The sequence below is a fragment of the Taudactylus pleione genome, unplaced genomic scaffold (genome assembly GCF_031769625.1).
Source record: "Taudactylus pleione unplaced genomic scaffold, aTauple2 ptg000006l, whole genome shotgun sequence".
Taxonomy (NCBI): Eukaryota; Metazoa; Chordata; class Amphibia; order Anura; family Myobatrachidae; genus Taudactylus; species Taudactylus pleione.
Window position 1 is genome coordinate 2,224,924 of NW_028284409.1, and position 24,149 is coordinate 2,249,072.

The following is a 24,149-nucleotide window of genomic DNA, read 5'->3' on the forward strand; positions in this document are numbered from 1 at the left end:
TTGTGGCTTAGACTCAAGCCAGACTCACACATTTTTGCTCGCAGCCCTATAAAGGGTGAAGATTAGAGCTAAAAAACAAAAGAAATCATGTGTTGACCATTTTTGTGGCAACCACTTTTTTGTCAACATTTTGACCCTGCCAACCATTTGTACCAGTTGACTTTTTACATTTCGACCTTTAGTGTGTTGACCTTTTGTCCTTGTTGACATTTTGTCCCAGTCAACCTTTTTACTGTCTGTTAATCCACACCCGAGGCTGAGAACAAAAATCTACAAGTTCAGAAGTATCATAAGTGCGGTATACAGCTGCACTTACTCATGTTTGCCAGATAATCGCACCTAATTATGTTCCCCACATTTAGTTAAACAATACAAAAGAGCTTCAAAAACAAAATATAAATTATGTCTGTGTTTTGTAATTGTTGTACACCTGACAGAGCTTTAGAAAAGAGCTAAGTGTGTCCTTTGTATTGCATGCTCTGAATAGATTTTTTTGTACAGGAAAACAGGATCATTCTGGGCCTGATTTAGAGTTAGGAGCATACAGTATGCAGCTTGAGTGCAAATTTGCACCTGGAGAAAACATGTTGCGACATAAGTGGTACAATTCCAAATTTTAGTTTGTACACAGGGAAAATACTTCCTGCTTTTTACATTGCACACAACACAAACACTAAGGACTAATGTAATAGGATGAGAGTTTTGAAAATATAAGTGTTTAGCACTAAACTTTCACACTTTTTAAACTCATCCAATGCAATAGAGTCCAAGGACATACAAACTCACATGTTTTTAGACTCAAAAAACTCTCATGATTTAAACTCTCATCCAAATATTTCCCCATTTTGAAAACAAAACTCGACCAATGTAAGAGATTACTGCTAAACTCTCACATTTTCTAAACTCTCAACCTATTACATTTGGCCCTATGTAGCCTTATTTTCACACTGCAATTTAGAGCTGAGGTAGAATGTGCCTCCATAATTAAGAGCTTTCATCTACCTTTTACATTTAGCTGCCCTTCCATACAATCTTCCATATCTATAGTATCCTCTTTGTGAATTAAAACCAAACTGAACTGGATATTGAAGGTGTCAATAGTGCTTTTTAATTGAGATACCACACATTTTATACTTGATAATATCTTGCTGGCTATGCGTATAGCAAATAGACATTGCATGGTATTGTTAGACTATTGTAAAAAAATAAACTGACATTTAGCCTAGAATCAACCAATAATGTTTTATCTAATGTTAATTTAAAGCATATTTGTAGCTCCTAAATACATAACTTAATATGTATCCAACTTGAAATGTAACTGCCACGTTATTGCGCAATATCTCAATATAGAGTCCTTTGTACTGATTAGACATCTTATATGGAATTTAGTGCACTATATTATTTTGTGTATTCTGCAAACACAATGAAAGTGCTTCTAATTTAAATATTTACATCTATATAATAAAATCAAGTGCTGATATAAATAATACCATTTTTGTCAGTTAATGACAGTTGGTCTGAAATCTAAACCCTTCCACCAGTGTCAGTGATGTCACTTCCAGAAAGTTTAGTCATAACACACATCTACAATCTCAAATAGATCCCATTTAGTTGTTATGTGGCATGCGCATTGTGTTTGTGATTGTATTGTCTGGTAAATTCATGAGAATATTTAAAAATAAATAAACTAGAAGAATACATTTTTATTTTCTTTTATCATGAATTCTAATGAACAAATAAGACTTACTGTAAAAATTACACCACTCAGGATCACATTAATATGCCCAATAACATTATAGCAATCAGACAAACTCCTGTCCACAAAATATATTTTATATCATTGTCTTAGAATATGTACAACCTATTACTACAACGCATATTCAGATTATGTACAGTACCATTTATTCACAATATCACATGTTGGGTATGTACATATTTTGATGGGTACAATTTATTAATTTGTTATGCTTAAACCAACAATCTCTATATCACCACAAAACTGAGTTTTTGAAAAGACATTGCCCTCACAACCCCACCCATGAAACAGATTCAACAATTTAAATTGTGTCGTGACCAGGCAAAAGTAGATCATTATGTAGGATATCTGTAGCATTATGACAAAATGGGATACTATACTGCACGAATGCTCTAAACAACTAATAAAATTAATCATTATCACACACTGAAACACTCAAAAAGCTAGAAGGAGACTTAGATTCACTGAACAACCAATTAGAAGAATACAAAAAAATTAGGAATACCTACAGTTAGAAGTCATCGCCCTCATCAAACTTGCAAAACATGAAAGTTCAATAGTTCATATTAAACAGTCCAAAATATTAAGAGACCGACTACAGTAGGTAAAACCAAAACCAAAAATAACAACAAAATCAAGATTAAAACATTTGATTCACCACACCAGGATTCCAAAAAATCAAGAAATCAAAAATTCCCCAAACAAATAAAACAAATACCTATGACTACTACATAGTCTACAAAAAAACTAAATTTAACAAATCAGCAATTTATGACCAGGCTGCAAAACAACCAACAAAACAAGGATATCATAAAACAGACAAAAAAACAGAACAACTAACACTGGAGAACATCACACTAAATACTAGCATTGACTCAACTTTCTCTACTTATGGCATAGAAGAAGACACTGATTATGAACAACTAGCTAGGCTCTCAGTAGATGCAGGTCTACAAACATTCACAGATATTTCTTCGACATTCCCCCCATTCCCCCCACCAACTCCTCCAACTTATATAGAAAGGACTCACAATAAGAATGGGGTACAGTTTTTTAGATATGGGTGCAGGCATGTTAGCCTGCCAAAAGACTCACACTCCCCTAAAATGAAAACTAGAAACCACAGAAGGGGATGTACAGTAGATGAGGCAGTCCACCAATAAAAAGGCCAACAGAACACAGACACAACAAGAACCAATGGGATCTTCAACCTGAGCACATGCACATTGCACAAAACTCACATAACGGTGCTCAACAAAGGCTTCAAAATTTGACCCCCATAAAAGCATTAACAAATTTGAAACTTACCTTGATCTTAATAAATTTATTAGGAAACTCACTCTACAAAAATACTACAAAGATGACAGTAGAGTGGACTACAGACCTAAAGAGGATTCTTTCGGTTTCAGACACTCCAATCTTAAACCGGCCTTTAAGATCTATCCACAACACCTATGAGGCCCATTCATCGACACATTCAAGTCCTTAGTCAACAAGGACTTGGACAATCTGAAAACAGACAAAAACCACAAAGTCAACCTAACTAGAACAGAAAGAGTTGCTCAACATGAGCTAATGGATAATACAAACCTGATAATTAAACCAGCTGACAAGGGAGGGGGGATTGTCCTACTAGAAAAATCAGACTACATAGAGGAGTGTAATAGAATACTAGGAGATAAGAACATATACTCAGTCATGGATTTGGATTCCACAAAAAAATATTATGCACAATTACAATATCTACTAGAGACAGGCCAAGACAGAGGCATTCTAAGCAAAGCAGAGTACCAATTCCTGGTTAATAAACACCCCATAATACCCATTTTCTATTATCTTCCCAAAATTCATAAAAGCATCCATAAACCACCAGGCAGACCCATCATTTCAGGGATTAACTCACTCACAGCAAATTTATTGTGATATATTGACAGGTTTCTACAACCATATGTAAAGAAGCAAAGGTCATATCTAAAAGATACATCTGATGTACTAAGAATCCTTACAGACATCCAACCGACTACTGGCTATGCATTAGCGACATTGCATCATTGTATATGGTAATTCAACAGGAACAAGGTTTACTAGCCATAGAAAAAATTCTAACAGCTGACATAGATCTACAGATAGATCAAGTGACTTCATACTAGAGGGAGTGAAATTTATATTACAACACAATTACATTTGGTTTAACAACAAATTTTACAAACAGACTACCGGTACAGCCATGGGGACTACATTTGCACCAAGCTATGCTAACATTTTCATGAGTTCATGGGAAGATAGCACCATCTGTTCATTTGGCGAGTTCAGCCCAAATCTAGTCCTCTGGCGATGCTATATCAATGATATCCTGTTTATTTGGAAAGGAGACGAGATGTCCCTAAATTCCTTCTTAAATTACATCAACCAGAAAGACAGAAACCTAACATTTAACACTGATTACAGCCGAGAACAAGTCAACTTTTTAGACCTCACCATTTTCATTCAAAACAATCAAATACTGACAAAAACCTTCCATAAAACTGTAGATGTCAACAGCTATATTTTATCTACCAGTGGTCACCACCCTAATTGGTTGGGAAGCATTCCCATGGGGCAATTTCAAAGAGTAAGATACAATTGCACACTAGTACAGGACTACATAGAACAAGAGAAGGAGATGAAAAAATTATTTCTATCCAAACAATATGATTCCATAGCAATAGAGGCAGCTTATGACAAAGCTTTAGGAACTGACAGGAACACACTCATCAAACATAAACCAAAGCTACAAACTACCAATGCAAAACATGCATGGTGACACAATATAGCCGTGTCTCAACGTCCATCCAGAAGATCATGAGAAAACACTGACACATCCTCCTTCAGGATGATAAACTTTCAGACATTCTGCCAAACAAATCTCAAATAATATATAGAAAACCCCAGATCTCAACTCCAAGCTCAAGAAAAACCATATCCCCCCAACTAGCTTAATAGAGAACACAAATACTGCGGGCTTCCTCTTTTGTGGGTGCTGCTCCTATTGATGCTCCTGCAACAGCACCACCAAATGCATAAAAACCTTTATGTCTTTAAAAACCAAAACAGAATACAAAATCAAGGAACAGATCACTTGCGACAGTAAAGGACTCATACACCTAGCTGAGTGTCCTTGCAATTTACAGTACATGGGAAGGACTAAGAGGAAAGAGCTTCAGAACATGTGTGAAACATCAAGAAAGGCCTAGCCACCCACAGCCTATCAAATCACTGTAAAAACTCACACAACAATGATGCTAGGGGATTACAGATAATAGGCATCCAACTGATTCATAAGAACTGGAGGGGTGGTAATTTTGAGCAATGTCTGGACAAGGAAGAACTCAAGTGGATATTTACACTTAAGACAAAAACACACAAAGGACTTAACATTGACACCTAGATTAAATATATTAATAACTACTGAACCTCTCACCCCATCAATAAGGTTCTCCATGTACTTGGTTACCTTCCACCACTCCCCTCATTTATCCTATCCATAGAAGTCCGGTCATTCAATTACTTAACAAATTATTTACTGGTTACAGAACCTCTTCAATATACTATCACGTTAGCTTTTTCTACCTCTTTTACATATTGGTTGTCAAAGTCAAATAATTGGATATGATCGCTTGCAATTATTATCTGATGATCTAATCCATCTATGGTCTGACAATGGTTTACCACGATGCTACTTTACGTTGGTGCAATCTGATGCACACAAATGTGAATCCACCACACACATATATACTGATGCACATAAAGCACACATATAAACTTATATGCATACACAGAGATGCTTGTATGTGTATCCACATGCATACACATAGATGTTCACATGCATATTCACATACATACATACAAACACTTCCTATTTCAATATACAGACACGCATATGCGAATGCATACATATTAATTGGTTCCCACACATTATAGTTAATAATCAGAGTTATTAGAGGTTTTGTTTGTTAATAATTATGATGTAATATGTGCTTAAATGAGATCTAGAATACAGTGGACATGTCATGTTTGGTATCATACTAAATCCCTGTTTATTTGCAGACATCAATTTCTATCGGCGAAGGATTCGCATCTTGTGTTCGCTAGTTATGGGTTATAGGGAGTTATTGGTTAGAATGCTATTCTCTGTATGCAGTGTTTTTAGCCAGTTTAAACTAGTTCCTCGGAGGGAAGTTACACAAACAAGCTGTTGGAAAACCGAGCCATACCTCTGATGACACCATATGAACTGACCAATGACCAGATTGACCAGATGCAAGAACCAATGAAAACATTCCAACTTGTCCCTTTGTTATCCTTGTAACCTGTAATGTATATATGCTGTGTGCTGTGCTCAGTGTTCAGTCATTCTCCATTTTGGGTGTCCGCAGGATTCAGGATTGAAGGACTGCATACTGGGACAAGTAGCGCATGCGTATGTATCATCTTGTACTTATATATATATCTTATTGCTATTTATTCTTGTTGTTAAATTTTTCCATGTTTACATAAATAACTTTTTGTGCTTTGGAACCACAAGATTGGACTGGAAAGCAATTCTTTCTTAAGCGGCTTGTGGCGCTAAATAGTGACTAGCGACTATTATGAATCAATAGATGGGGGCTCGGCCTTGAGGTCAAGCTACTGGAAATTACTCAAAGCGATGAACGGATTTAGATCCCTCATCAAAGGGTGGACGCATCACACACGGGTAAGAACGCAATGTATTTTGAACCTGTTTTGTACTCAGTGTTGTGAAATTGAATATCCATTTTTGGGTGATCTAAGGAGCACTGTTTAGAATCCAGGGACAAGAGAGAAAAGGCTGTTTCTTTTATTGTCACTTTTGCACTGCAATAGGTGATTCACAAATAGTGTATGCATCTGCCCTGTATTACTGCCGTATGTTTAAACAATCGTTGTAATAGATAGTCTTGTATCACTTGTTAAAATCCTCTGTATTGGTATAGCCAAGGGGAAAGCATTTTTCTGGCCAGAAACAAAGGTATATGAATGTGAACGTATGCTTGTGATGTGAAAAGGGGAAAAGAAAAATGGAAAAGGTTTTTCTTCACTGTTGGAGAGAGACAGGAGAGACCCGGTAGGTGTCTGACGAGGCACAACTACTACTGAGTAGGTATACACAGCAGATATACCGAGCGAGAAACTGGAGGTTGTTTCTTGGTCAACTTCCAATTGTAATCGCAAAGTCCATTCATAGGGTAGTGTCTCTGGGCAATGTGATTGGACCGCACGGTTGTGCGAACCATGATTGTGAAATTGGTTGTGGTGTAGGATACCCTTGGCAAGGGTAAGTGTTAATGGAATACTTAAATTCTACCAGGGGAGAGTCAAAGTAGGAAGCGGTCGGACAAAGCTTGGTATAATTTGTCGGGAAAGCAGAATAATTGCATAGGCTATTTTCTGTTTCTTCGTTGTGCATGCTAATGGTAAAATGTTTAGCGGTTGGCGGTGCACAACAGGTGGAAGTGAGTGGACTCAGCTTATTTCATTCGTCCACCGTCGAAGTCCCTAGTGAAAGAAGCAAAAGCATTGTCCCAGATGGGTACTAAGCAGTCGCTAGGGATGGTACAGGGAGAGCTGCTTATGAATGGGCCGATTGGATCGGCAAGGTATATAATGAATGAGAAGTATGTCGAGTATGCAACTGCATACTGCAACATATAGGTCAAGATGACCAAAGAATGCATAAAACCCTTTCCCAAAGTTGGCAGTTTTGGTTCAGAGGTACTGAGTAATGTTAGAAATAACATATGTTTAGTCAAATCTTTGAAGAAAAGAGTAAAGTATGATTGTTTAAAGTTATGGCAGCACAAGGGGAACACATGGCATGGTGGTATATGTGAGTCACAAAACAGCGTACTCACGCTGCAAAGCAAGATGCCGCCCAGTAGCATACCCACGCTGCAAGGTAGCGTCACTGTGCATAAAGAAGATAGCACATTGCACACCTCCGCCGCCTTATGCTGCCACAGGTGGAAGTATAGCTGATACCAAAAATAAAAAAAATGTAACAAGTAACTTATATCCTGTTTTAAGGTATTTTTTTAAGGTAATGTTCCTGAAGAAGATAATGAACCCACTGTAAAATCAGCCATTGCCTGTGCTATTAACATGCAAGAAGTACCATGCAGGTAAGGAAGGGGAGTGGTTTCCCCCAGTAGGGACAGCAGCTGAAATTGGTGAGATGAGTTTAAAACGTAATGGTTATGTTAGTTCAAATGTGTTGTCAATCAAATTAATTTATCATAGCCATAAAGGGAAATTGTTAATATTTTAGATATTTAAATAATTTTAAGTATGTGCAAGCCTTAGTCATTGTACATTGTGGAAAGATCAGGTGTCCTTGTTTACAGTAAATATTGAGATTGGGATATATTAATAAGAACAGGCTTTTTTTGGTCTACCTGGAGAGTTAGACAATAGCTTAATTTGTTGTTGCAAGAGGTTCACTTTGATCAAGTCACACTTGGTAAAATAGATCTCTTTATAATGACTTAACTGCATTGCCATGAGGCCCCACCATCCCATTCAAAACAACACAAATCACCCAACATACACATGCACATACATGCACAAATAATTATTTTCTCTGATAGATTGCTCTCCACAATTTATCTCTAGACCAGTAGTCGAGCCAGAAGTGCAGGTGAATAATTAATATTACCTTAAAATATACATACAGTATATCATATATTCCCCCATATACACACACGTGTACACTTTGCACACATACAACCACGGTATATCATTCCATTTCACCCTACAGCATATCTGCAGTGAAACGTGTGCATTAAGGTCACATAATACCCATTGGCACATGAGAGAATTCTTAATTAATCACAACAAACCCAAAAATGAATAATAATTTTTTTCTTATAAATATTAATTCTTTATATATACATGAAGCCAATGAATGTAAAATTAGAAATTCATTTAGAGATGGTAAAAGTATTTTTCCTATTGCAGGTGGTTTCCAATGTGTTGTGTTCTGAGAATGTCACAAACATTACAATTGGCAAAGTTTATGATGTTTGTTATGAATAATCATGATTTATACAGGAGCTAGAATCAGCACAAATATGAATCATGATTTGCATTTATTACTCTCCGTTGTTCTCAAAAGTCTGGTTGTGCACAAAGGGTGGGGTTTACACATGATCTCAGAAAACAGGGATCTGTGCACTGAACCCACACATGGCTGCAATACATAAGTTTTGAGGTATTTGTGCTGTAACATGATCTTGGTGTCCTGTGTAGAGTTTGTATGTACTTTCCTGTGTGGAGTTTGTATGTACGTCTGAAAAATCCTTGCAATATAGCAGTTTATAGATTTACTTTGGGTTAAGAAATTAAATTCTTGTGACGGATATATATGTGATGCTGGTGTGAAGCTTAGAATCAGGTGATGTATTGCTAAGCAGGGTGTGATTAAATTGGATCATATAGCAGATTTGCAATGAGTCTTGTAATAATCATTATATATGTATTAGTAAGCAGAATGGTTGGAAAAGACTGAATCGTAAGTCGGCGAATTCTGTAATAAAGGTAAACCAGTCATGTGGTAAGTATATATGACTGCAGGAAATATGACTTTCTTAAACAGAGATATACATTACATTATACATTATAGATTATACAATGTGATATGCGTAACACTCAGAATGTTGGACATGGGATATTCCTTAGAAGTAGGGATATCATATGAAAAGCAGAAATAAGGAAATCTAGATTTGTCATCACTGTAGTAAATAAAAAGACATCCATATGGTATTGTATACAGGTAAACTATAATTATTAAATATGTGTCCCAGAGTAAAGGATTCAAAATCCCCTTAGTGGTAGAAAGTAAGTATTGGTATTGCAACCCCTGACCAAGTGTTCATAAGAAATAGTTTTTAGAGATCCCATGTGATTGTTAATAACAGGCACAAATGTGATTTTTTTATGTTTATAAATCCCTGTAAAATCTAGTTAAATTGTGATGTAGGTATTGTGGATAACCCAATGGTGGAGGTTTCATTCACCAGAACAGGGGGATTGCCATAGATCATAAAAATATACATATGATTATACTGTTTAAAATTGTTGCTCTGACAATAACTCAGCAGAATGTATGTTTTTCTCAAAAACACCTGTTGTAATTTTGCTGTTTTACCTCTTCTGGACAATAGGGACACTCACAGGTCCTAGGAGGAGTAGTAGGTAAGGGAAATACACATCCATTTCCCAGCAGAGGTGGTAATGCCTGGAATTACTAAGGGTTTTGAATAAAAAATTACATTTAAGGTTATTTTAAAATGGTCTTATATTTAAACAGGTTCCATAGGATGATTTACTGTTATTACTAAATGAATTGTGCATATCTATTAACAGTTTTGTATGTTTAGGATAGATAAGAATTAGTTACAAATTGACATACCCGTATTATGTATACTAACATTTCTTTCTATTTTCTCAGAACATTAGAATGCTGGTTAAAGTAGATCAAAGCGCCCAAGACTTCTCTGATTCTCCTCAACAATTAATACACAGATTATTGTCAGGAGAAAAGGGAGGGTGTTACATGGGTATTTGAGGGTTGGAAATTTTAGAATTTCCCAGATTAGGGAAATTTTCTGTCTTTGGAGATTCTCATCAAAAATGTTGTTTAACAGATCATTGGGAAGGCCCTTGCCAGGGGTTGTTGACCAGTGACACATCTTTGGGGGCAGCAGAAAGAGATACCTGGGTCCATTCCACTCACTGCAGAAAGGTCAACCACCCGAAGGAGATACAAGGCAGAGTTGAGACAGATAATGTGGGCCTGTCGATTGTGAGCCTGTTCCGGGAGAGCTAGAGATTGCAGTGAAAACACCTGAGCCAGAGATGTGTGCAGACCACTATTCCAGCAACGGAGTGGCGGGCTGTTTTTGTGTCCTTACCTCCTTCCAGGGTTCTCCTCATCCTTATTTGGGATTTCCTGTTTCTGTGATGGAGGACAGATGATGGAGAGGGAGGTCGATAATGATGTCGATAGAGTGGAGTTGGAAGAGAGAGCAATAAACCTATCAGGGCGTTATATGGTTAAACTCAGTTTAGAAATTAAGAGATCTGTTAGCCATGTAACTCGGTGACAGTGTGAGGGGTTATTGTCTGATGAATATTGTATTTGCGAGTACTGTGGGTCCGTAGTTGATGAGAAATGCATCCAACAATGCCAGTCCAAGAATAATCTGTATTTGGGTGAGCATCCTGTAGAGGATTACCATTCCTTACTGGGTAAGGTCTTAAACCAGACTGAATGTTGGGTGTGTTCCCAAGTACCTCAAGGACAGAGTAAATTGGGATTAGTGCCATACCCATTAAAGTTAGCAGAGGTAATTGAATTAAATGGGGGAAGACCGGTGGACAAGAAATGTAATATATATAAACCCCCTAGTCTTAAGCTCCACCAGAAACAGGTAGATAGATCCCTGGTATGCTTAAATATCACAAATTTCAGACAACCAGGAAATTGGGAGGTGACCTGGAACAATCAGACAATGACTTATTCACACTGAGCAGATAATGAGCCTATTGATTCTGAACTTGTATGCAGAATTGTTGCAACTGGGAGATACTTTTGGTATAGGTACACACGTAGATATGATACAGTAATGGTTGGCAGAGTATCACTAGGGTACTGTGCAAATAAAAAACAGAAGCGTGTACCAGTCAAATGGCGGAACTGGGAGCAGGATTCTTTGTAAGAATAATGTGTTCAATGATAATGATGCATTATGTTCCTTATGTTCTCCCAGATGATGTGTATTTTATATGTGGAAGGAAAGCGTACACGTGGCTCTCTCTGAGTTCTGAAGGTTTATGTTATCTTGGAAGGGTATTACCATAAATCATGACCCTTACGCATGATGAAATGATTGATATCCATAAAACTGCACCACCTCCATACATACACACACAGTATGAACATCATGACAAAAGAAATATGATACCTGGTGAAGAACATATAGCCACACAGTTGATTTGTGAAACAACTGGCTTCCAAATTTGGATAACATTAGATCCCACAAGGATCACTCGGGGAACTTTAAATTTTAGATACATCCAAGACCTGGCTAAATTAATAGACAACATCACCGAGATGTATGATGACACTTTCAAGTATACTGGTAAGGAGCTACAGGCTTTTAAAAAGGAATTGGTACAACATAGGCTAGTGTTAAACTACCTGACTGCTGTTACTGGTGGATATTGTGTGACTTTGGCCACCCAATTTGGTGTCAAGTGTTGCACGTACATCACCAATAATAATGATGACCCCAAAGAGGTGATAGACTGGAAAATGGATGAAATCCTACAACCGAATTGGGAATTTTGGAAGAACCATAATACTTTCCTGTATGAGACTGAGTTAAAGGTAGAGACATGGTTCTCATGGTTAAACCCTGTCAAATGGTTTGCCAGTCTGGGAGAGTGGGTACAGGAAATGGTTGCTAGTATAGGTAAGCTCCTTATTCTTATACTTGTCATTTTAGTAATTGGTTTATGTGTCAGATGTGTTCTTACTGTAGCAAAGGGTAGAAAATGTACCACCAAGGTTAACCGTGAAAATTAAATCATGATGGTGGTGAGTGGTGATGGTATAGGTACTAAGGTTGATAAAGAACTGCATTACAATCCTGAAATTGAATGTGCCATCAGATAACATGTGAATAGGCTTGGTCATCTATAATAAAATGTATTGTAAATGTTCCGTTAAAACATCCTAGATAATGTAGTCTCAATTCCCCCCCAAACTTCCTTTATAGCTTTGATGAGGTCCCACATCCTACCAATGGTCCCTTATAGATCCGCAGATCGCATATAAGGGTTGTTTTACCCTTTTCCTGAAATGCATTACTAACGGTTCAATGACCAAGTTGTGTCATATCGTTTAGAACACTGAATACTCATTTATTATGCCTGACTAAAAAGGTTGAATTGAATGTAATAGTTTTATGTTTCTTATCAAAGGGTGGACTGTCAAAGTCAAATAATTGGATATGATTGCTTGCAATTATTATCCGACGATCTATTCATCTATGGTCTGATGACAGGTTACCATGACGCTACTTTGCATCGGCACAATCTGATGCGGACAAATGCGAATCCACCACACACATATACACTGATGCACATAACTCACAAATATAAACTTATATGCATACACAGAGGCGCTACCATGTGTATCCACATGCGTACACATAGCCGCTCACATGCATATTCACATACATACATATGAACACTTCCTATTTCAATATACAGACTCACATATGCGAACACATACATATAAAATGGTTCCCACACATTATAGTTAATAACCAGAGTTATTAGAGGTTTTGTTTGTTAATAATTATGATGTAATATGTGCTTAAATGAGATCTAACGTTTAGAATACAGTGGACATGTCATGTTTGGTATTATACTAAATCCCTGTTTATTTGCAGACATCCATTTCTATCGGCGAAGGATTCGCATCTTGTGTTCGCTAGTTATGGATTATAGGGAGTTATTGGTTAGAATGCTATTCTCTATATGCAGTGTTTTTAGCCAGTTTAAACTAGTTCCTTGGAGGGAAGTTACACAAAGAAGCTGTTGGAAAACCGAGCCATACCTCTGATGATACCATATGAACTGACCAATGACCAGATTGACCAGATGCAAGAACCAATGAAAACATGCCAACTTGCCCCTTTGTTATCCTTGTAACCTGTACCATATATATGCTGTGTGCTGGCCTCAGTGTTCAGTCATCCTTCATTTTGGGTGACCGCAGGATTCAGGATTGAAGGACTGCATACTGGGACCAGTAGCGCATGTGTATGTATCGGCTTGTACTTATATATATATTATTGCTTTTTATTCTAATTGTTAAATCTTTCCCTGTTTCCATAAATAACTTTTTGTGCTTTGGAACCACAAGATTAGACTGGAAAGCAATTATTTCTTAAGTGACTTGCAGCGCTAAATAGCGACTAGCGACTTTTAGGAATCAATATGGTATACCTTCTGCACTTATTAATTTCCCACAGACACACCGGTTGCTAATATCCAATATTCAATTCACATCATGATTCTTTCACATACAAACAGTAAATCATTATGTTGCCAACATCCAGTTACGCACATCAATCATGATTCATTTACATACAAACAGTAAAATATGATGTCACTTATTGACTTCAATTAGGTTACTGTAATAAAGCAGGTTAGTTAAGCATCTGTTGATGCAATATTAATAAATACTATATCTTACTTAACAAGTTACCACTAACATAATGCTCGATATTTGAAAATCAATGTTTATTTACTCACAAAATTACTAATACCTGTATGACGTTTTTCACGAACAAACTAGCTTAGTTTATATTGCTCCTCCCTATTCAGGCTGCTGTCACACAAGATCCAATCCTATACATTGTTTCTAATACGAACAGCAGCCAATCAGCTTCTATGTGTCACATATGACAATGTGTAACCATGACAACAAGCATCACATGTCATTAACCATGTAAGTGGTTCTCCCCTATTTAAAGAGACCATGTACTCCATCCCAACACGTCCCTGAAGAAGGCTGGCAAGCCGCTACATGTCGGACATCCTTACAGATTTCTCTCCTTATATCAGCAATAGCCCACTACTCATGCCCATTGTACTTCAGCTGATCCAGGACAGTGTCCGAACTGTGCACAGCCCGAACTGACTACATCTCTCAAGTTTCTGCACCAGCCAGTGGGTCGAGCAGCCGGCTGCATCATCCGTCAGCCAGAACCACGTGACCGCAAGGGAGCGTGGGCTCCAGCAGACTATCTCGTGTCTGGTGACTAAGGTGGAACAATAGTGAGTATGTAACGAGGCACACACTCCAAAAGAAGGCAGTGGGATTAACATCAAGGACAGCAGAGGATTACAGCATTTATAGGATACTGGGTAAATTGACAGACCGGAGGGTACAGGCCGCCGCCCCTCGACAGCGCAACTACCATAGACTTTTAACAGCACATTGTTTTTTGCTTGAGACTTCTTTTCCCTTTTTTTCAAGATTTTGCATGTTACAACTTTATTGATTTTTTTCCCCTAATTTTGGTTATTTCTCCTACTTTCCTAAACATAGAAGTTCTCCATTACTGAACCACATCAGGACTGGTCTCCATCTTTCTCATATCTTCCCCAGTCCCACCCCAGCATTTTCCCCTTTTCTTTGTACAGCACTACTATTTATTGATTACAGAGAGGAGCACTGTGACTCCATCAATTTCTGTATTCTTGTTAATTAAATAAGTCCATCAAGTACTTATCTAGTCACCCTTTTTTTACAATAATACACACTTATGTACTCAATAATTTTTCAAGCGCAGGCACAAATCTTTTTGTTACATTATTAATCTAGGGGTTTGGATTACCCCCAGGTGCCTGCTAGTGATTTACTCTTTAGAGAGTAAGCACAGGTTATATTCACTTAATCTAAATTGTGTGCTGACCAGGCAGAAGTAGATACTTATGTAGGATGCCTGTAGCATTAACATAACATCTCAACACAAGGATGTTTTCATTCAAACACAGAGGAAAGTATCATATATTATGTTTTCCTTCCCATTATTCCTTGTGACCAAATCCCCATTCCATCTTTTATGGAACCAATTTTTTTCAGATCCTACATTCGTAGTAGGTGTCATTGGTGTGCAATGGATGTTAGTCCACATAACAGATAAACTTATCCAGGGATTGGTTTATTAACTGAGAGAAACAGATGCAGAAACAGATAGGGACAAACAGTATGCAGCATGTGCAGGGTGCAAGGATATCCAGTTGCAGCCAGGAGCATATAAGGGATATGCTAGTGCCTGTAGTGTGCATATGTATATATATACTAGTGGCAGTAGTATATATATAGTATACTCAGTGGTAGTGACACAGTGGTATTTGGGGTCTTTATGTGGCCTGTATATAGTCTTAGTTAGTGGAGTCTCAGGGGCAAATCCTTTACACAGAATGATGGAAGGAGAATGGTGTACAGGGAACCGTACATGTGTAGTAACACATTCAGCAGGTCAGATGTCGTGGCACTCAGTAGGTCGGAAATCATGCATCCAGCTGCTCCAGGTCCTAGCGCCTGGAGGCTAAAAGAGAGACATCACACAGAGGGCCTGCACAGCGCCCGCAAGCGGGTTGATGGTGGGGTACTGCGCATGTGCGGCGCGCGCATGTGCAAGCCCCAGAGTGACAGAGAAATTCTTTCGCTCCGGGACTCACTACAAAAAGGGGGCGGCTGTCGATGTTGATCAACAGCTCGCCCTGTTTTGTAGGAGGGGAGGGGGGGTGGCTACACAAACGGAGGCATTCCTGAAGGAACACCTGCCATTTGTGGGAGGCACCACTGACATCAAGAGTGATGTCAGTGGAGAACTTCCTGCTCTGTTACAGCAGGAAGCTCTTTGGGGCTTGCGATGGACGAGACCCTACCACAAGGGTCTCGTCGCAAGCCCCTATAGTCACGATGGTCACGACCTTCGTGACCATCACCTGGCTGCACGCAAAAGCTGTGGATGGTCACCCACAGCTTAGCGAGCGCCCTGATTCAGAGCGAGCGCTCTTAAAGAGCATCCGGATTTGAATCAGGCCCAGAGCGCTCTCTCCCAACAACCAATAGGTTCAGTAATTGGCTCTTAATTCTTGATGTAAAGTACTTTAATTATTTTTTGTATTACTGACTTGTTTTTCATTTTCTTTGTTTTCTTTTGTTAGTCTGGTGGCTAATCCTCTTGCTGTTTTGCAAATCTTGTTGCCATATTTCTAGTGCACAGGTTAAGATCTTGGGGTATATTTAGAATGTGGTGATTTTTCAAAGCCTTCAATAGTTGACTTTTTTTCCATGGTACTTAAATTATAAGTACGTAGTATTACATGCAAAACCAGGCATGCTTTGCATATAATATTATTGCCGTTTTAATTTTGGCAGGCAGAACCGCCAACAAAAATGTCTTCTTATTTAGATTTTTTTAAACAAACTGGTTTGTTTGTGAAACAGGGGCCTGATTAAGCATTGTACGCTACTACACAATTGAGGCATCTTAGTATGCAGCAACATTTTTATGATATGCTAATGTTGTGTCTTGTGTTGGCTTCTTTGATCTGCTGCTGCATCCAAGGATGCATCCATGGGAACACTTGCATGAACATCGACGACCTGAGTAATTCTTAGGTTACTCAGGATGGCTGTGTATTTCAGTGTTGGGGCCCCTGAATCTGTTTGGAAGATGTAGACACTAGCTTTTTCACAAACAGAAAATGGGGTCAACACACCCACATTTTCTGGGATGCTGGTCATTGCCACTCCTTCCCACTTCCAAATGGGGGCACTGTGAGTGATCTTGCAGAGCAAGATCTGCACATGTGCAATTTCCCACTAAACAAGGTATTACATCTGACAGTGTGCAGTTCACTACAGCTCATGTGTATGCTATTACATAAGCAGACCACTATTCTTGGCAGCCCCTGCAGCTGCTCAAGAGGTCATAAGCAGGTCACATGGGCAGTGTCAGGTGGTTAGGCAAGTGACAGCTGGAAGCAAGTGGCAGTTGGTCTGGACAGAGCTACATGAGGCCAATTATATATAAGAGAGCAGACACTGTCTGACAGTGGTCTGTCCTGAGGTGACCACTGAGAAGAGAGACCTGTGCTGCTGAGGTGTTGCTGCCAGCAACAGTGAGGGAGCTGCATCTCAGAGCCCAAAACTGTATGAATAGGTGCTGCGTGAGGTACTGATTGGGTGGTGCTGAGCATAAAGGCAGGCCCTATCTCCATGTCATTCAGAGTCAGAGGTGGACCTGGGGAAGCAGTACTGAAAGAGGAGACAGACTCTGAGACCTTGGCTGACAGGTAGCCCAAAGCATCAGAGGGGAATGCGCAGCAGATAGTGAGGAGCAGTATTACCTGAAGGTAACTCCTTTGTCTGCATATGGAATAGAGACTGTGACATAGCCAGTATAGCTCAGGTAGCTGCACACAACACAGTGCACCCTTACACTAGCTCACACCAGCCATACAGCAGCACCTGAGGTAACCCTGACTAGAAACTGAGCTATTTATTACTGATATCACCTCACAATTTGCAAAAACTCAATCCTTGATACAGTACCAAGGGGCTATATAAGAGTATTAATAGAAACAACTTCTGCCTTATGTATATAATTGTTCCCCAATAAGTCTACTCATTGCCAACTAACTATCCCATGTCATAAAGTTAGTACATAGATTGGAGTCAGCTAACAACAAAGAGCTGAAGCATAGATGACTACAGCATATATTGTGTATACACCATCAGCAGGCAATGTCATAGTGCATCCCACAAGTTCTACAGTACCTTTTCGGCTATCGTTTTTTGCTGATTGGCCAACTCTTTTCATATCTGTATAGCATATTTGCAGTGGAATAGACTGCCAGCATTACAGTGAGAGAGAGTACACTGCACTCAGCTAATGGCAGTCAAATTCGGTTTGTTTCAAAGTGCACCACTGAAAAGCTGCCAGGGGAGAACATATTATTGTTAAAGTATAGGCATATTTATATTTCTGGAATTATGTTTCTTTGGTTGCTTATTCCTTGTTCAGAATTAATTGCTTTGAACACATTATTTGTGATATTGTTGCATTATTGTGGAATCATAAGTATCACCATTATTTAGTAGTGTAAGCTATTGAAAGGGGTTCAGATTACATTAGTGTTTAGTAGTTCTTTATTTGTATATTCATGTTTGTAATTAAAGTTGTACTTTAATTTAGAGTACAACTACATAACCTAATATAGCTAATTAAATTTGTAACTAGAATTCATGGGTGTTGGAATTATGAACAGTGAACGAGAGGGCTAGACTACAAAGAGTAGTTAGAAAAGCAGAAAAAATAACAGGTGTTGAACTCCCCCTCCATACAGGAGTTATATTTGTCCAGGGTGAGGAAGTGACTAGGAATATTGTGGCAGATGGAACACAACCTGGTCATGATTTCTTTCAATTGCTCCCGTCAAGTAGGCGATATAGATCGCATTCTGTAAAGACAACTAGACATCTTAAAGTTTTTTCCAGCAGGCGGTTCTTTTATTAAATACCTAACTGGGGAATATTTTGTTCAGTATTAATAACTGTTTTAATTAGGAGGTTTATATCTAGATATGTATTGTATTGAATTTGTATTATTTATGGATTGGTACAGTATATTGTGAATGTATGCCTGCTGTGTTCTTTTATGGAAATAGTTTGCTAGTTGTTAAGCAGAGTTAAATTCCTTGTATATGAAAGTATACTTGGCCAATAAAGTTGATTCTGATTCTACATGTCTAGTATTGCATAAATATAAGATACTATGGTGTTACTGTGTGTAACTTACTATCACTTAACCCTTGCATATGAGATTCCTGATTTCAAGAAGAGTTCCAGTTAAATAAAGTGAAAATGGTTTTATTCATTGTGTCAATTATTGTGTTGCGGTTTGGAGGACCACCTACATTTTTGCTGTGGTGTGGCATAGCAGAAACAACAGGTATGATGAGATTGGTGAGAAATTCCATACTACAGATCCCTAATCACCCTCGGATATTATACATTAGCAGTACAGATCCTGTAAGTACTCAGATCAAAAACCTTCTTCAGATTTACGTCAAACTTTGAATCAGGCTTGGAGTGTGCCTAGTAAATAGTTTGGTGTAAAATATTTGCTTCACTATGATGTTGGCTAATTTAAATAATTCTACTTGGTACCACCATTTACTGTAATGCCATTAAAATGTGTGTCTCTAGGCACCAGTGATGTAATTGGGCCATTGGTGTTACTGTATATGCAAAGCACTAAGTAAAAATGTATAGCAACTGATGTAAGATGCAGCATGAGCAATCATTTTCTCAAAAAGATTGGCTGACTTAGATGTACATGTGATAATAGGGACATTTAATATAGAATGTTAGCTACCCATAGTGATGAGCCCATTTATATTCCCAAATGTAAGCAATATACATTTAATATACATATAGATTTGTGTATTTGTTACCCTCTTGGATTGTTGACAAAAAGATTAATACACAACTGTATAGAGGTGAAATTATAATGCATGTGTGGGTAGGCTTCCGAGTATAGTGATCATAATGATTGATGACTACTCAATAATGCTAATACTTTATAAGCTTCTCCCAGTCCTGATTTATTTGTAACACCTAACCTTTTTCTATCCCTCTTAGTGTCTGATTTAACATATACTTTGTATTACCTAATCATTGTGATATTAGCAGGGCACAGCACTTGTTAGTAATGTTAACTGCTAAAGTGGTAATACTCTACCTGGTAATGTAATCTTGAAATATATAAAAACAAATGTCCTTACTCACTGACTCATTAATGCCCAGCCCAAACTATTGCACCTAGAAACAAGAAATTTGGAGAGTATATTCCTTCCATGACCTAAACACCCAATAAGTAGGGATTTTTCAAACTTCAACTCCTAAGGGAGTGAAAAGGAGTAAAATGTTTCCTCTCATCCAAGGTGACTGGGTGACAATCAACATGGCCCCAAGTGCTGCTGGACTATAACTCTGGTACAAGTGGTAGCTCCAGAGGTGTGGCTGCAGCGCACTCCAATATTCAAATAGGGGAGCCACACCAACTGCCAGTAATATTTGGCAACATTTGAGGTGGCATTTGGTGTGGGTTCTCTATTTAAATATTTGACTGTACTGCAGCACCAACTCTGGACTAACGCATTAACACTTTGACTAGGTTTTTATTATTTTTTGAAAATTCGCTTGATTTGTATTTGAATATTGAAAACTTACCTTAATTTAAATTGTAACACAGTACTACACTTGAATTATGATTTGAATTTTGAACATGGCAATTGAGTTTGAGAATGTTTATGCTCCTTTATCCCAGAGGCATAAAATTTGCAAAGCAAATAAGGTACTGTAAATTAAAATGGGATAAAGGAAATGGAAATATTAAATATCGAACATCTACCTAATTTTTTATAAGTCTATCACCACTTGCAGTGGTTAAAAGAAATTCCACATGTTATTGGGTGATTTAGTATATGGCAGAGTCATATACAGTATACTGTAAAGGTCTACTGGAGAATTTATAGGAAAAGGACAACTCCTCTCATGTCACTTAGACAAGATATAGAGATAAATATAAACCATGTTGCTTAAAGTCTGTATATTGTAGAAAAGATTTTCTGTTCTATACTGTGTTTTAGGTGCACAGAAGAGCAAAAAAGGGAAAAGTGGGACTCTTCTTTTAGGGGCACTATTATATATGTATAATGTGAAAATTTAAAATATAACTTTTACTATGATTTTATTAAAATGGAAAAAAAGGCCTTTGTTGTGTTGGCTCGTTATAAAGAATACAAACAACACACTAAGATACTAGGAATCATTAAATATAATATAATTAAATCAAATTGGTATGGAGAGGAGAAAATTATTATTACATGAGCATGAATTGATAGTGTTACTTCCATTAATGATATAAGGTGAAAATATATATATCCTTACATTTTCCAGAACCACATTTATTAAGAAATGTGTATCAGGTTCATAAGTCTCAAATATTTATTAATTTGCTTAACCTGTAACAGTATATCTCATTCAGCCTTTTTATTGGAGTCAATTTACCAATTAGGCACATCAAATTTGTAGCAACAGGGACACACACAGAGAAGACTTATATCAGTTTGTATAATTTTATCCTTATGTCTTGTTTAGTTCTCTGCTAAACTGTACTTGACCCAAAGTTTGACATATTTCACAATGGTATAATGATTGTTTATCACAGACCAGATGTATAGATAAGCACATCAGACTGGAGTATAGATGGAACAGGAGACTTGCATGAACCAGGCTAGAACAGGAATAGCACAGACTGAAACTGTTCAGATTCAGAATACCTGGAAGCTCAGCAGAGAGAACCAAAAATACTGGAGGACAGACAGAAGATGCTTGAAGAGGAATCAAGGCAGTGATCAAAGTTTGAATTGAGAGTTGATGAGAGACATCCTGGAGATGTTGTCCCATATATTGCTGAGTTGTCTCATGGGTCTCCATGCATGCCAGCAAATTCTGGAGGACTCCTTCCCCTTGTGACCTGGCAGCTTCCATTTGGCCTGTGCAAACTGTCTGGCCTGGGTCCTGTTTGTTCACAGTTTTAGGCTGTACCAAGTGAACAGGTTGCAGCCCCTGGAATAGGTATCTGAGAGTAGCAAGAAGACAAAGGACAAGACCACAAATGTACTGGAGGGACAACTAGAAGGGCTAGCAAGATGGGGCAGTTGCCAATGCAATGGGGACAAGTCTGGCACTCCAGATAATGTTTGCCACCGATAGCTGCACTGGGACACCAGATGCTGTATGGTGAATAGTACTACTGGTTGATTTGGTAATTGAATAGTGGAGATAAAATACTGAGTATCCAGATGCTATATAGCAATGGGTAACAGCTTGCAGTGAATCAGACACTGTATAGTGAAGGATGACAGCTACGAGTGAACCAGATGCTGTATAATGATGGATGACAGCTTCAAATGAACCAGAAGCTGTATAATAATGGAAGACAGATTCAAGTGAACCAGACACTGTATAGCGATGGATGACAGCTTTGAGTGATCCAGATGCTGTATAGCGATGGATTACAGCTTCGAGTGAACCAGATGCTGTATAGCAATGAGAATCACAGGGGTTGCAACTTGATAGAGAACACTAGGGAATAGTGTTGAGCTTATGACACAGTCTCAGCAAATAAACACTAGAGAATTGAAGTTGCACAGGCAATTTCCTGTTCCAAAGACTAAGCTTAAATACCCTTAGGTAGCTAGTCATTGGCCAAAATAAGCAGCTGATTGACTGCAGGCCACCAGTGGAGGACACTAGTCAGATGACTCAAACCAACATAGCAGCACCCATGTCCACACTAATGGAACCAAGATGTGCACATGAAGATTCTAGCAGACCCCGGGGAGAATACTCAGCTGCAACCACTCCTAGGCCTGCCATCCACATGCCTCAGAGCTTGAAGACAACGGCATAGGGGTGAGTAGTGGCCAATCCCATGCCACATCTTGACAGTACCCCCTCCTTTCAGGGTAGACTCTGGACACGGGATGGCTTGTTAGGAAATTTCCTGTGTGAAGGAGCGGATGAGCTGAGGAGCACATACATTCAAGGCTGCAACCCAAGAGCATTCTTTGGGGACAAAAAATCTTCTAAACAATCAAGTATTGGAGCTGTCCCAACTGAAGACTAGAATCCAGAATTTGTTTAACTTCAAATTCAACTCCCCATTGGGTGTAAACCTGAGGAGTTTTTGGTGGGAATTGTTGAAACCGATTAAGGATTAAAGGATGAAGCAGTGAGATATGAAAGGATTTTGATATCTTTAAGTGAGGAGGCAAGTCCAATTGATAAAAGACTGGATTTATGACTTTCAAAATGTTATGAGGCCCAATGAACCATGGAGCGAATTTCATGTTTGGCACCTTCATCCTGATGTTTTTTGTGGATAACCAGACCTTGTCACCATGTGTCAACAAAGGAATGGATATTCGCTTTTGGTCAGCAAATTTTTTATAATTACAAGAGGTTCTTTTTAAAGAGGCATGGACTTCCTTCCAAATTCCTGAATATGATTGAAGAAGAAGCATCATAACTGCTGGAACTTCTAATGGAGGCAGACCTTGAAATTCCGGTACCTTAGGATGTCTACCGAACACTGTGAAGAAGGGTTTACAATTAATAGAAGTATGGCATCAGAAGTTGTGAGCAAATTCCACCCATGGTAGCAGATCCAGCCAATAATCCTGGGAAGAGGATACGAACAACCTTATTAAGGTTTCCAGCCCTTGATTCACCCATTCAGTTTGCCCGTTGGTCTGAGGGTGGTATGCCAAGGAGAATCTCAGCTTGATTCCACAGGAGAAACATAATGCATGCCAAAATTTAGCCACAAACTGCACTCCACTATCGAACACAATTTTAGAAGGTAGACCGTGCAGACAAAAAATCTCCCAAATAAAAATTTTGGTTAGTTGAGGTACAAAAGGCAAACCTTGTAATGGAACAAAATGAGCCATTTTGGAAAAGCGGTCCATGACCACCCAATTAGTGTTGTAACCCTGAAAGATAGGCAGATCAGTCACAAAATCCATGGAGACATGAGACCATGGTCTAGTATGAATGGGAAGAGGCTGAAGAAGCCACAATTACTTTCCTACGAGGATTTTTGTGCCGGGCAGATTTATCACATGAAGCAATGAATTCCTTGACATCTTTAGCCATTGTTGGACA

General features: G+C 38.4%; 1 pseudogene; it reads left to right on the forward strand.

Annotated features, from left to right (window-relative positions):
* Positions 1-12,401, forward strand: part of LOC148543025 (uncharacterized) — a 36,255-nt pseudogene extending 23,854 nt beyond the window's left edge.
* The last annotated feature ends 11,748 nt before the right edge of the window (positions 12,402-24,149 follow it).